This window comes from Felis catus, chromosome A2 (assembly GCF_018350175.1).
Source record: "Felis catus isolate Fca126 chromosome A2, F.catus_Fca126_mat1.0, whole genome shotgun sequence".
Classification (NCBI taxonomy): Eukaryota; Metazoa; Chordata; class Mammalia; order Carnivora; family Felidae; genus Felis; species Felis catus.
In genome coordinates, this window is record NC_058369.1 from 20705475 (window position 1) to 20719930 (window position 14456).

The following is a 14456-nucleotide window of genomic DNA, read 5'->3' on the forward strand; positions in this document are numbered from 1 at the left end:
GGGCCCGTGTGAGGCAAAGCCACACTCAATGGGAGTGTTCTTGTGATCACGCCAGGCCCTGCGCGGCCCGTGGAAAACTCAGAGGTATTGGTCTGACATTCCCCATTTTCCCAATGAGGAATCTGGGGCTTTGCCAGGTTAGCAACATGCCTGAGGTCACCCAGCTGCAGGTGGCAGAGCTGGGGCTCAAATCCAGGCTGTCCTGCACCTGCAGCCACAACTCCATTCCCATGACCTGCTCAGCCCACACATGGAGTGCATCTGTGGTCCTCAGCAGAGGGCAGCCTAGTTTGCACAGGGTTTCCGGTGCCTCATCCCAAAGCGTCTGAACCCACAGGACACGAAGCACATCGCATGGCTCTGTGCAGCCCTCCAGAGTGGGCTCTGAACCCAGCTGGGTATGCCGGGCTCTGCAGGAGCCCCCTTGGCCCCCAGCACCCCTCTCCCAGGGGAGGCAGGGGTGGGAGGCTGCAGCTGTACGCTCTCCCCTTCTCCCCACACGGGGATCCCTGAGGTCGGGGCGATGCTGCAGCAGCACGTGCCGTGCCAGGAAGTGCGCCAGACCTGGCCTGGAGCCGGGGAGGTGCCGGGCAAGTGGACGCTGCAGCTCCACTTTGGAATTCCAGGCACATCCAGAGGCTGTGGGGTTGAAGCCAAGCTGCACGGCCGAAAGAGGCCAGAGCGGACACCCCCCGGCACCTGCTGCGGCACCGGCAGTAGGGTGGGTGCTGTGGGTGCCTAAGGGACCCCCGCCTGGCCTTTACCCCTGTTCTCATGCCTCCCAGGGCTCCCTGCCCCCTGCCTGCAGGATCACAGCTCCACAGCTCAGTTCTGTGGCTCAGTGCCTCAGCCTTCAGGTAAGCCTCCCTTCGGTTGCCCAAAAGATGGGGAAGATAATCCCTCCCCATGACAGCGCAGTGGGGTGATAGGTGCCTGGAGCAGAGCCTGGCACACAGGAAGGTGAATCCATTAGTTTCCTCTTCCGTGACTCAGTTGGCCTGTGAGGTCTGGGAGCGGGCTTGAACTATCTGGTATAGCCCATGGTGCTGGTGGATCAATCACCTAATCACTGGGTTGTACTCCTCGTCCAGCAGCTGGTATTTCTGTCTCGTGGACCCACACAGAGCACCCAGGCCAGAAGCTCCACTCCTCTTGTGGGGAAAACAGAGTTTGTAGGTAGCATGGCCTGGAGACAAGGGAGGGACAGATGACCTCCTGAGGACCTGTCCTGCCCTAACCTTCTCAGGGCCTAGACAGGTAGGCCAAGCAGTGGGCTAATGCCATGTTGAGGCTGGGGAATGGCCCAAGAGGGGGAACATGAGGGCACATCCCTGTGACCATTAAATGGGTCCCTGTGGGATGTGCTGTCAAAGTGCCCACCAGCCCCTCCTAAAAAAGGCCATCAGTCTCGCACCTTCCCAGAGACTCTCATAATTAATCAGGGAGTAGCAAAACAGCTCTGTGGAGAGCAGAGTCCACTCCCACCACAGCCCTAATCAAGACCCGCAGGCAGGGTACAGTCCCCCAGTGACCTCCACGGGACAGAGGAGCAATAGGGGATAGGACTCGGGGTGAAGTCTGAACAGGCTTCCTAGAGGAGGGGAGCTCTGAAAGTCTCGTGACCGGGGAGAGAGAAGGCTTGAGTCCTAGAGAGAGAGAGGGAGGACAGAGAAGGGCTGTGGATGTGGGACACAGGTCCAAGCAGTGGTAGTATGTGGGCAGGACAAGAGCACCACTTCCTGTGGGAGGGAACAGTCCACTCGGGGGACTCTGGACACCAGCTTCTGGGACTGATGTGAGCCAATGGTGGGTGGCTTCAAGGGTCACAGACCCCGGTCCTGGTTCTAGACATGGTGCCCTGACACCCTCCACCATACCGGGGGCTACTTCTGGAAGGACAGTTTTCTTCCCACAGCTTGCAGAACTGCCTTGTCTGGCCCACCTCCAGCCCCAGAGAGGGCCTGGTCTGCTGAGTCCCCCAAAGGCTTCTAGACCCACAGGGCCCCCAGCTGGAGGGCACTGGAAGGACAATCCTGGGAATAAAGGGGGGATCCTGCTTCATTGGTAGAGGGCATCTGGAACCCATCAGAAGACACAGAAGTCGGGTCCCTGAAGGAGTCTGTGATCTATTAGCCATGTCCGCCAAAGGTGGACCATGGACCAGATGAGGTTGGATGGCTGTGTGTTTGCAGCCCTTCACGTGCAGATGGAGAAACTGAGGTCCAAAGAGTAACTCTCCTAAGACCACAGAGCAAATTAGAAGCTAACTGCTTCTACTTTCCTTCAAGTGGTGATTTTCTTAGGGCAGATTCCCAGGAACAGAACTACTGGGTTAAAGGTAATGTGTATTTTTAGGTAGGCCTCTTAACTCAAGTTGCCAAGTGGCCTCCGAAAGTATCTCCGGTCCCATGCCTCTGGTGGGCTGTGAGGCAGTTACGAGGGGGAGAGACCACCTCATCCCCACACTGGAGGCTCATTTATACCTGTGGCCTGGGATAAAGCCCCTGGGCTCCCTGCCCTGGTGGCAGGACTCGCCTGCACGGACATCAAGGCCCATAGCCTCACCCAGCCCCTTCCTTCCGTGGGGCGTAGCAGTGTTCAAGCCAGCTGTGCCCTCCTGGAGTCTCGCGGGGACCCTGCAGATAGATGAGCTTTCCCAGCACTGGTGGGCAGGGTGGTGGGCACAGTGAAGGCATTTAACTTGGTCAGGGGCCAGGGCAACTTCCTGAAAGAGGCCATGCCAGCTCAAGCAGGAGGCAGCTGGCTGGAGATAGAAGGGAGATTCACGGCAGCTAGGCCTTGGGTTTATTTTGTCCCCAAGCCTCTCTGGGGCTGGGCCTGACCCCAGGACGAAGGCCCCCCCACCTGAGTTCCATCTCTCTTGCCCAGACAAGGGCTGGGGCTTGGGTGGCCCCTCCTCCACACCCCAGGGGACTGAACTTCCCCGGACCTCAGCTTCCACTCATATAGTAAAACGGGAACCTGGTGGAGGAGTTTGGAGAACTCATGTGAAGCCTCCAGCTCTGAGCAAGAGTCTCTGCAGGCCCCAGACACCCAGGGAGCAGAAGGCTCCTGGGAGCAGGTGGCAGAGCCCACACACCACTGGCTGAGGCCCCAGGACGACCCCCAACCAGAGTTCAGACTCAGACCACAGCATGCAGAGTCCTGCTGTCAGACGAGAGATCTCTGAGACTAGCTTCTCTGAGCGCTCCACCCCTTCCCCTGTCTCTGCCCTCTGAGGCCCCGGGCATAGGGTGGAGTGGCCCAGCACCCTGCCCGCCCACTCACCTGCAGGGTCACCACACTGTGTCCCCCACTTTCAAGGCAGCATTTCCACCCCCCCAGTCCTCCAGAGTGTGACTGCCTGGACAGCAACTGAAGGTGTGTCCGAGGGGAATGCACCCCGGCCCAGGGCCAGTGGGCACCGAAGGGTGTCCTGGAGCTCCTACAGCCCGCCCCCAGCAGCCACACCCAATGACAGCTGCACCTGTCCTCCCTGGGCCTGGTGGCTCAGACAAGTTACTCCCACACCTGAGGAGCCCGGTATCTTTATTATCTCCATTTCAGTGAGGTTCGGAGACTGGAAGGTTCACACAGCTGACCCCCTCTGAAGGCGGGACTACAAGCCCGTCTGAATGCAAAGCCAGATGCAGCCGTGCCACACGGCCCACCCCACTGGGACACGCAGGCCCTGTATGACACCTTCCTGGCTTGGCTGTTTCCAGAGCCTTTGTTGATCAGAGCCCTCTGATCCTGACCACAGCCCCTGAGAAGCAGGGGGACTCCCTCAGGACTGGCAGCTGAGGCCCAGAGAGGGCAGGGCTGGCCCTGGGTCACATAGCTTGGAGCCGCTCACTGAGCCCAGGGTGCAGTGGGCTGTACCCCTACACAGAGAGAGGCTCCCACAAGTCCTGGGCTGAGGGAAGGTGTGTCCTCCTCAGAGGAACATTTCATGAGAGAATGGAGGCTGAGGACAGAGTCGGGTTCTACCCTGGAATCCTTGAGGCAGATGGGGCAACCATCTGGGGTCCCATTGGCTAATAGATGCTGGTGGGTTTGGCCTAGCAGGTGTTACATAAGAACTCAGAGGGTCTGAACTGGGAACAGATCCTTGATGAGTCCAGCCGGGGTGCAGTGGGCAGAGTGAGGTCCAGAGAGGGCAGGGACATAGCTGCAGGCCCATGGACCTTCAGAGGCAGAGCTAGAGCCAGAATCCAGAGCCATAGCCTCCTGGCCCTGCTGAGGAACACCCAGGCCAACTGTCTCTCCCTCAGACCTCAGCAGCCCCCTCTGCTTAGTACAGGCCCGGCTCAGGCAGGTGCTGACCACTGTTGGGACCCAAGACTGGGGTAGAGGCTGGAGACTGGGGGCTGTGTCGGAACCGTGGTCCTGAAAATTACCTGAAGCCCCATCCCCGTGACACCCACCTCACCCTGATGGCAGCTACAACAGATTGTTCTGGGATCCTACTGGGGACAGCCCTCAGCGTCAGAGGGCCAGGTCCCCACTTCTGTCCCCGGGTACCTCGAGGCAGCCTCAACCTCTCTGTTCCCTTAAGGTGAACAGTTCAGGGGCTCCCTTGGAATTGAAGGAGCCAAGCTGCGCTCAGAACCCAAGTCTTGGCCTTTTGCAGCTGGAGTTACAGCGGGGGTTCAGTTCTCAACCCCCTCCCAGGTCCCGGGCTTGAGTAGGTGGGGAGAGGCCTGAGGCACCAGGGATTCTGAGAAGGGTAGCTGCGACAGAAGGGGCCCTTGGCCAGGTTTGGGTGGGAGAGCACCCACCTCTACTCCCAGGCTGCCTGACGTGACCCAGGCTGAACCCAGCACCCTGTAACCAGGGCAGCAGCCCCACCCCCACCACATGCTCCTGGGAGCCCAGAAGAAGGGGTGCCAGGGCAGGCAGGCTCCAGGGAGGGCCGGGCCGGGCATTTCCTGCCGACGGGTGCCAGGCTCCAGTCCCCTGAAGGGGTGATTCTTTAGCCTTAGTCAGAGGAAGTGAGGCAGGGCAAATGGGCAATGTGTGTGCAGTGCCGCGGGGCCTGGCAGGGCTGGGTTGGGAGGACGGCAGCTGTAGGAGCCAGGGAGTGTCCCTGGCCCTGCATATCCCCTACAGCCATACACATCATGGTCTGCCCTCAACAGCCAGCCTACTGCCCAGCACCCAGGCAGGTTGCCCGAGACCAGGGCCAAGCCCCTGACTCCAGCTCCCTCTTACCCAGCTGCTGAGTCTCTGCTCTGTTGCTGTGTGGCTTAGACCGGTCACGTCCACCCTCTGAGCCTTGGCGTTCTCATCTGTGAAGTGGGAAAATTGTGGAACCCATATGCTCCTGGCTTTCCCCTGCCCCAACATCAGGGGCCCACCCTCCCAGTTTGGCCCACTCTCAGGATCCTGGGGAAAGAGGCCACCAGGGTAGTCTCTGCCCTCCTTGAGCAGAGGGGCAGAATGCAGGCTCAGAATGCAGGGCCCTCTCAAGAACTGTCCGCTTGAACAGCTTATGTGGTGCAGGCGTGCCCAGTGGTGATACCCCAGCTCTCCGTCTTGGCCAAGCTGTCTGCATCCCCACCATTGGCTGGGCCCAGACGACTGAGCCTCCTTGCCCTTCACAGGGTGGTGATTTATCAACACTCTGGCTGCCTGCAGGCTTGGGCTGTGGGCACCTGTCACAGGGCTGCTCCCCAACCACAGCCCCTGCTTCTGAGTGTACCTTGGACCCCTGATGTCTGGATTCTCGGGATTTTTTCCATGACTCAGCTCTGACTACAGTGGATAGGAGAGGCAGTTTCTATCTTGATCCCTGGTCTGGGACCTCTTCCCCAAAGTCCCACCCACCCCTCTCCCACTGGAGAAGCCCAGCAAACCCTGGCCAAATAGAGAAATGAGGAAGCATGGGGGGCTCAGGGCTCCAACAAAGCCCCTAACAAAGAGAGACAGAGGGTGAGGTTGTGTGCCTTGGGAGAGAGCCCTAGTTCTCTTGGCCTCTGCACAGCCAGGTGCCCATGGGGGGCTGGGACTAGCCCAAGGACAAGCAAAGGTGGCCTTGAGCTAGCTCACACCATGGAAGGTCACTGGGAGCAGAGGCTAGGCAGAGGCCTGGTGAAGACTGAACTAGAGAGACCTTCTCTGCTCTTCCCACCACTTGGGCCAGGGGTGCCTCCATGCCTCTGCTCTCACTGGGGCCAGCACTGGCCAGGGCAGGAGCACAGGCGGGAAGTCTTACCCCTCAGGGTTGCAGACACCCAGCCCCCTGCTCGCAGATAGGGCAACCAAGGCTATGAGGGAAAGAACCAGGGGTGCTACCTGGTGCCCTCAGAGTGGCTGGCTCTGCCCCAGCTCTGACTGAGCCGAAAGGGAAAGGTAAGGAAGGCAGGGAGGGTCTCTGGGACAGATGTGACTGGGCAAGATGGGGCGAGGGTGTCGGGCTCTGGCCAGGCAGGGTAGTCGGCCTCCCTGCCGGGGCCTAGGCTGGGTGGGGGCAGCAGGGCTCAGGCTGGCGGGCTGTTGATCCAGCCCAACAATGATGAAATGGCCCCTTTGTCCTGCGGCGCCAAAGTTGCTGTGACTGGAGGAGGCGTGACGTGAAAGGGTCATTGTTCCCACTTGGGCAGCCACTCAGGGAGCTGGAGGACCGACCAGGAGCAGGCTTCATGCCAAGGCTGCAGCCCTGCCTGCTGCCTGCGGCGGTCGGAGTATCCTGGGCTCTCAGACTCCTACCCATGGCCACCACCCTGCAGGGCCAGACTGAGCACAGGTGTCCACTGACCGTAGTGTCCTGTTTCCTCCCTCCACTGAGCTCTCCCGATGGAATATGGTAGATCATGAATGGGGTTTGCCCCCAGTGGGGGAGGTTCTGCTCTGCTCTTAACATACATGTGAACTGTGTGAGGCAGGATGCCTGCGAGCTTGAGGGGTAAAGAAGGTGCTTTGTCCTGCGGCAAGGAAACTTGCCAGTGACATTCACATGCTGGGGCTGTTGACCTCAGGGACCCTCCTCCAACCTTCCAGATGAAGGGAAAGAGGCGCAGAGAAGAGAATTGGGTGGCCCTAGGCGACACAGCACTAGCACACTAGCTGGTTGGCTGATACCACATAGCTGCCTCCCAAGTCCCCACACCTGATGGACCTCTGTTCCCTCTGGACTCTTGAAGCCCCCTCCTTGCCGGGACCTTTCTCCTGCCCCTCTAATCCATTCTCCCCTGAGATCTCTCTAAACCCAAAACTGATTAGGTCCCTCCTTGGCTTCCAACCTGTCATGGCCTCCCACAACCAGAGAAAGTTCAAACTCTGGTGCTGGCATTCAAGGCCCTCACTGTGCTGTAGCAGTCAGGGGTTAGAAGCCCTGTCTAGAGTCTGGAGTGTCCCTCAGCCCCTGTGCTGGAGTGTCCCTCAGCACTGACCACAGTAAAGCCTGTTTTATCTCCCCAGATACAGCCGTCATTCCTTGTTCCCACAGGTCCTGCCCTCTGGAGGGATCCCTTCTTTTCCGTGCCACTCCTCCAGGTCCCCTTCTCTTCCAGATCCACCTGTCTACAGCCTCTGGGCTTCAGGTGAAGAGCCAGGAAGCTGGGCAGAGGTGGTCAGGAGGGGGTGGTCCAGGTCCAAATTGGAGCCCCTTCTCACCCCAGGTGGCCCAGCTGGCTCCGAGGTCTAGAACTATTCTCCTCTCTGACTCGCCACTGCCCCCAGCAGCTGGCATCAGGCTCAGCCTGACCCGGGCTAATTAAACCCTCCCCTAGCCCAGGCGAGGCTCTGGCTCCGGCTCTAGACTTTTTTCCCTGGAGGGATGGAGCTAATTAACCGAGAGGGTTTAATTAATCAATTAGCGTGGCCTCCAGACCCCTCCACTTAGCTGTGGCAGTAGCAGATATTTATAAACAGGAGCTGCCAGACCCTTCTCTGTCTGGCTGGAACCAAGGGGGAAAGCAGGCAGTCGCGGTGGGCATAGAGACAGTGAGAACAGGGACTGCAGGGGCCGGAGACCCAGCCAGTGGTGCAGAGGTGCTCACTTCCACCTCCTGGGCACCACCAAAGGCCTGAGCAGGTGCAGGATCTGCAAAACCTGGACACGTGAGGCTACAAAGTGAGGCGTGTACTCCAGGTACACCTCCATGGGCACAGGTCATGCAGGCCTGACATCCAGAGCTGGGCAGGTTTCTAGAAGCACCCCAGACAATGGCCAGAAGGGCTGGTGATGTGCAGCTGGAACCAGGACCCTGGCTAGCAAGGCCTCCAGGGGATGGGGCTGCATAGAAGGCCATGGGAGCTAGGGGAGGCACCAGAACCCCAGCTAGGGGAAGAGGCTGGGAAGGCTTTCTGGAGGAGGAGGCATTTGAGCCAAGCTCAGGAAAAGAGTAGAGAGAGGTAGCTAATTGAAAGGCGGGGGTAGATGATGCAGAGTATTCCAGGGAAAAGGAAATAGCATATGCAAAGGCCCAGAGGCAGGAACAGCAGGAGGTTCTTCACCACAAGATGTCCCCTTCTTTGGGAAGCCTCCCAGACAGCCTTACTGGTTAGAATTGGTGTCCCTGAGTCTCTGCCCCTCCAGCCCTCACACTCCAGGACAGCCCTGACTCAACACTCCTTCCCATGCCTCTTGAGCAGTCGCCAGCTCTCCTCCTCTGCCTTCCCTGCCTCGTCCCGAGGAGCCCACACGTGCACCCCACTCCCTTCGGAAAGGGGGCTATAGACTCCCTCCTCTGAGATGCTGCTTTCCTGGCGTTGGCACAGGCAGGAGCCGGGTGGTATCAGGACGGGGGTGGAGGGATCAAAAGATCAAAGCTGTCCCTTACCTGGCAGGCCTGGGTTAGCTGAGAGGAGGGACTCCCGACCTCAGAGCAGCACCTTTCAGGCTTCGTTGCTCTGTCTTGGCTTCCTCCTCTGTTCGTCAGGGATAATCCAGCACCTCCCTCTGAGGGCTGCTGGGAGCATCAGTTGAGTTTATCATGAAGAGCTGGCAAGGCACCCTGGCCCAGAGCAAGGGCCACGTACGTGTGTTGTTATTAATACTCTTCCTGCACTTAGAGCTGCCAGAGGACCAAATACTCAACAGAACTCCCAGACAGGGCAACCATGAGGGACGGCTGGAGCTGCTGAGCCAGGCGGGGGCTCCAGCTGAGGAAAGGCTCAGCCCCCGTGCTTTGCTGGGCCCCTGCTGGGTGCCTGGCACCATCGACACACGGCTTCTCCAAAGCAGCTACAATAATAGCCAAAACGTAAAAGATAAATGATCCTGCTTTCCTTTTGGAAACCAATTGGAAAAATGGAGCACAGGTGTTTGCCCCGGAAATGCCACTTCTGGGCACGGGGCCCGGAGAAAGAACCTGAAATGCAGAAAACACTCCACTCAGAGTCCTGGGCCAGAGGTCCTGATGGGATAATGAAGAAGAGAGACAACCTGAGTGCCCAGCGACCAGGGAGGAGCGGTGGTGTCCAGCCTCTCTCTTTCCCAGGGGCAGGGGAGAGGGCTGTAGGGGCCTGGCTCCGGGGATGTCAGGGACAGTGTGATCCAGGCCTTTGTTCCTGCCATGCCCCATCCTGGGCCACCGTCCCTAGCCCCCATGCTATTCTCTGTGGAGAGAAAAGAAGCAGCTCCAGCCAGCGAGGTCTCGAGCGCGCGTGAATGGGGGACCAGAGGCAGGCTTACATAGGTGAGGTGCTGTGGATGGGCAGGACATGGGAATGCAGGGGGCTGGTGAGGAGGGTCTTTGGACAAGCAATGTAGGAAAACAGGCTGAACAAAGCAATAGACTGAGGGAGGGGACTGAGCTCAAGGACCTTTCTGAAAACCCCAGGAAGACACCTAGAACCCCTGAACAAACCACCCCCAGGCAGGGCTGGAGCAGGGAGGGGCAGTTCTGGAGCCCTCTTGCTTGGCAGAACTCTAAATTTCTCAGGTCCTCAGAGCCAGGGGACACTGTGGGGGAGTCCCCTGTGCAGGTAGATGGAAGGAGAAAGTGTTCTCAAGGGGCTGCAGCAAAAGAATTTCCTGGAGCAGAGAGGGGCCCAGCCTGACCCACCCCTCCAAAGGCAGGCACCCTGCCCAAGGCCCCCCAGCCCTCAACTCCAGCCTTCTTCTTTCAGGCTGTGTACCAGCTCCTAGGCTACTCTGGATGCCAGGCTGTCCAGGCCTTGGGACAGAAGAGAAGATCTGAGCCATAATCCCTAAGTCACAAGTCCTAGGGCTGGGTCCCTCAGAGTCATTATTCTCATTTCTCACCTGTACAAATAGGGAACCTGAAGACGGATGGGGAGGAGACCTTTCCAAGGTCACACAGCCATCAGCGATAGCTGGCCCTGGGAGGTGGCCCTCTGGGGGTGGTCACAGTCAAATTGGCATCATCATGACTCACATCCCCAAGGTCTCACTGGGAAGAAGACCCTACATCCTGCTTTCTTCTCTTACACCCACAATTTTTTTTTAAGATTTTATTTTTAAGTAACCTCTATGCCCGACATGGGGCTTGAACCCCCAACCCAGAGATCAAAATTTGCATGCTCCACTGACTGAGCCAGGCACCCTAAGACCCACACTTCTTATTTCCACTGTACAGAAGAGAAAACCAAGGCTCTGAGAGGGGCCACCAGGGCTGTGCTGTGCCGGGAAAGTCTTTAGTATGAGGGAGGACCTTTGTGAGCCCTGCCACTCTCTGGCTATTCAATGTGTGGGCACACATTGAAGGGGTGGAGCAGGTGCGTGGGAACACAGACTCCAGTGGCCAGGGTTCATCATGGACCCACGCATGTCCTGGCTAAGACCCATCCTTCTATGTGGTGTGGTGTCTGCCATTCAGGCCATGGACGTGGAGTCAGACAAGCTGGGATGCTCTGTCCACACCATGGGTCTTGCCTCCCATGAGGTCCAAACACTGCTAGTCCTGCACGTATATCATCCACAGTGGTCCAGTCCCCCGAACCACCCCCTCCCCCCCGCACCCTGAATGACCAGCTCAGCCTCCTCACTGTCCCCTCTCCGACATGCTTGCCCCTCAGGCTGTTCTCCACTTAGCAGTCAGGGGATCTTTCTAGGGACCACCAGACCCTGTGAGCACTAGACTTAAAGCTCTTTAGGGGCTCCCCTCTCCCCCAGACCACACCAGGTTCCTCCCTGGCCCATCCATCTCTGGAGAAGGGGCTGCAGCCTCTCCTTTGCCTGTAGCAGGGGTGGAAGGGCCCTGGGGCCTGAGGAGGTGTGGGTATGGAGGGGGCAGATGGAGGTCCTACAGATGCACAGAAGCTACAGGATATATGATGACCCTGGAGGTGTGTGATGGAAGGGGGTTGACTGCTTGAGCAAAGGATGTTCTGGCAGGCACTGAAGTCCCACGTCGCCTGTGGGCGTTAATCTGACCCAGCCAGAGACAATGGGGCTGAGGCCTCATTTTACCTCTGGAGGGTTGCTAATGATGGTCTTTAATGGCCATGCCTGGGAATGGATGACCTCACCCCTGCCGCTCCCTAATGAGAGGAGGCTAGAGTCAGAGGCAGGCGGCTCCTGCATCACTTGGGACCTGCTTGGGCTTGTCCTGTCTGAGAAATGAGGGGGCCGTGTGTGTGTGTGTGTGTGTGTGTGTGTGTGCGCGTGTGCGCATGTGCACATGCATATGTGTTTGGTCCTTCACAGGGCCGGAGAGAGAAGGCTCCCAGCCTCACCGGGAAGGCAGGACCTGGGGGAAAAGACTCAGGACAGCAATATGAGGAAGGCTGGCTTCTACCATGACTCACTCTATGACCCCATCTAAGCCTTGCTTTTCCTATCTGCATGGGGTTGGGGGCAGTGGGATGATTCTGAATCCTCCCAAGGGTCTCAGGTCTGCTGGGTATCAGGAGAGACCGATGGGACCAATCTGAGGAGATCTTTGGGAGGAAGTGAGAGGGCTGTGCTCAGGTGGGGTCCCAAATGAGCAGGGGAAATATGTCAGAGATCAGGACTCAGACATCCCACCCATGCGACCCAGGTTCCTGGGGTGCTCAGAGTTCAGCGTGCTAGTTAGCATGCTCCCTCCAGGGACACCTGGCTCCCACATCAGGCTTTCCGGCTTTGGTTAAGGGTTTTGGTGTAGGTGCTGGTGTTCCCAGCCGCATCCAGACAGATGGACATGGAGAGCAGCCCCCATGCAGACTGGGCGTCAAGGGGCAGGCCTGAGTGTGCCAGGCGGCAGCGGCAGCAGGAGGGGAGGAGGCATGTTCCCGCATGGGTTCACTGCTTGCCTCCATACTGCCCTATTCTTGAGGGGTGACTAGGTTTGTACCCTGGGGATAGGCCCTTTGTGGGCAGTCCTCCTCCTGAGGGCTGCCTGCCCCTCCCCCAGGCTCAGAGGAGGACCACCTTAGGGAAATGTTCATCTCTTGTCTGACGTCCTGCAGGGGAACTGCTTCATAGTGCTGCAAGTTCTTTCTCATGTCCGGCCTTAGTCACTCCTGCTGTTGCACCTGATTCATTTTTCAGAGGACAAACTGAGGGCCCCATTATCCTGCCACCCAGCCTGACATCACCAAACTTCCCTCGGGCATGTTCCCACTCCTGGGATAGCCCAGCCCGCACAGGAAATGGCTGCTGGATGAATGTGTCAGTGAGTGAGTGGCTCAGATCTTCCTCCCATGAGAAGGCTAGGAAGTGGCCAAGAAGTGGATGGGGGAGTTCCTGGGCCTGGGCTGAGATGGAGACAGAAGCAGGAATCCAAAGGGAGGCAAAGAGGGGTCAGGAGGAGAGATGGGACTGAGGGCACAGGAGACAAATGGCCTGGGACAGACAGGGCCCATGGGGGTATAGCACAGCAGAAATAGGGTAGAATAAGAGGAGCTCAGAGTGGACCATGAGACAGATCAGAGGGACCATGAGGTGGGAACCTGGGAGCCCGGGTGGAGACAGCCGTCCAGAGTAAGCATGGTCTAGCCCGAAGTCACAGAGTGAGGACCCAGAGTCCCAGCCACCCGGTCATGACCTGGCCCTCTGTCCTCACCAGAGGGAAGCAGAAGGGAGCCACAGCCAGGCATGGTGCTGAGGTGTCAATTTCCTCAGCTGAGGACACGGAGGGTCAGAGAGGACACCTGGCCTGAGGTTGCACAGGACGGAAAGCCCCCTGGTCCTCCATTTGAGGAGCTGGCTCAGGAGGCAACGCTGCTCCCACCCCCCATCCTGTGCTTGGGCACACTGGCACTGCCAGGCACTTACTCGGCCTGTCGAGGGCCCAGCCCCCAGCCCGGCACCCGCGGGCTTCCCCAGCCCCAGCCAAGGGCAGCAAGAGGGAACAAAGGCCCAGTCTCTGCCTGCTCAGCCCCCACCCCCTTGCCTGCCCCTGGCACAGACGGACCAGGGCCCCGAGGGAGCCCAAGTGCAAAAGCAGCACCCACCCCTTTGCCAAGGCTGCGAGACTCCCCTTCCCCCCTCCACAGGCCTGCTGGCTGCACAAGTGTTCCCCCATTCGAAAGATGGGAAACCTGAGTGACAGGGGTAAGGAGCTGGTAGCCATACATCTGGCACTAGAACCTAGGTCCTTTTGCTTGAAGAACCTACCTTCTACCACTCATCATATGCCTGAAGGCGTGACTGCATTCTGGTTGAACCTAACTCATGGGCAGAGATGAAAAAAGCAGAGCCTCCTGGACAGCCCAACTGGGAGTCTTTAGAAAGAGTACCTGGGGCCAGCCCAGTGTTGGTCATAGTGGAAGGGATAAAGCCAGATGACAGGCAGAGATGAGGAAATGGAGTTAGCACCTAGTGCCCGACAGGGCTCACTCAATTCTGCCAGAGGCAAAGGAAACGTAAAGGAGCCCCCATTCCCCATCTGTAACATGGATCTATGTTGCCCACTGAGGGCCTCACACCCCCAGGCCACGGCCACCATCCTTCTCCAGGCCCCTTCCCTCTTTCTTGCTCTGTGCTCCCAACCAGAAGGAACAAAACTGGGTTTTTTTTTTTGTTTTGTTTTGTTTTTCAGGTCCTGTTTTTGAGCCCCCAGTGGGGGGGCCTACCTGGCGGGTGGATGCTCCCTTGAAGAATCCAGGCATGGCCGATTCCTCCCTGTAGGTCCAGGCCCAGACCAGGAAATGGAACGTAACATGTTCATTTTGTTCCAAACACCAGAAGAGCACTGAGTATCTGAGTGTGACTGGCTTGATTTTTATAGATGGAAACTGAGGCTACCCAGCTCCTGAGGAGCGAAGCAGTGCTGACCCATCACCAGGCAGGTTTTACATCCCACTGGCTTCCTAGGGACTGTGGGGTGGGGGTCAGGAGGATGAGAAGGTAATACTAGCATAGGCTCCATTCCATGCACGAGAGCAGCAAGAGAAGGGTCAGGGACCTAGGGCCCAGTCAAATCTGGGTATCGCAAATCTGGGTGATGCCCGAGTGGACAGCCCCGAGCAATTCAGGGTGGGCAGAGGTTCAGCTGCGTGACCTTGGTTTACAAAACCTGTCCAAGCTTCCATCTTCTGTCAACCAATCAGCAAAATCCCAG

General features: G+C 58.3%; 1 long non-coding RNA gene across 1 annotated transcript; it reads left to right on the plus strand.

The window, feature by feature from the left end:
- Positions 1-332: 332 nt before the first annotated feature.
- LOC109495848 lies at positions 333-14180 on the plus strand. Its single transcript, XR_002151596.2, has 2 exons — positions 333-857; positions 13935-14180. It is a non-coding gene; the product is annotated as an uncharacterized LOC109495848 (long non-coding RNA).
- The last annotated feature ends 276 nt before the right edge of the window (positions 14181-14456 follow it).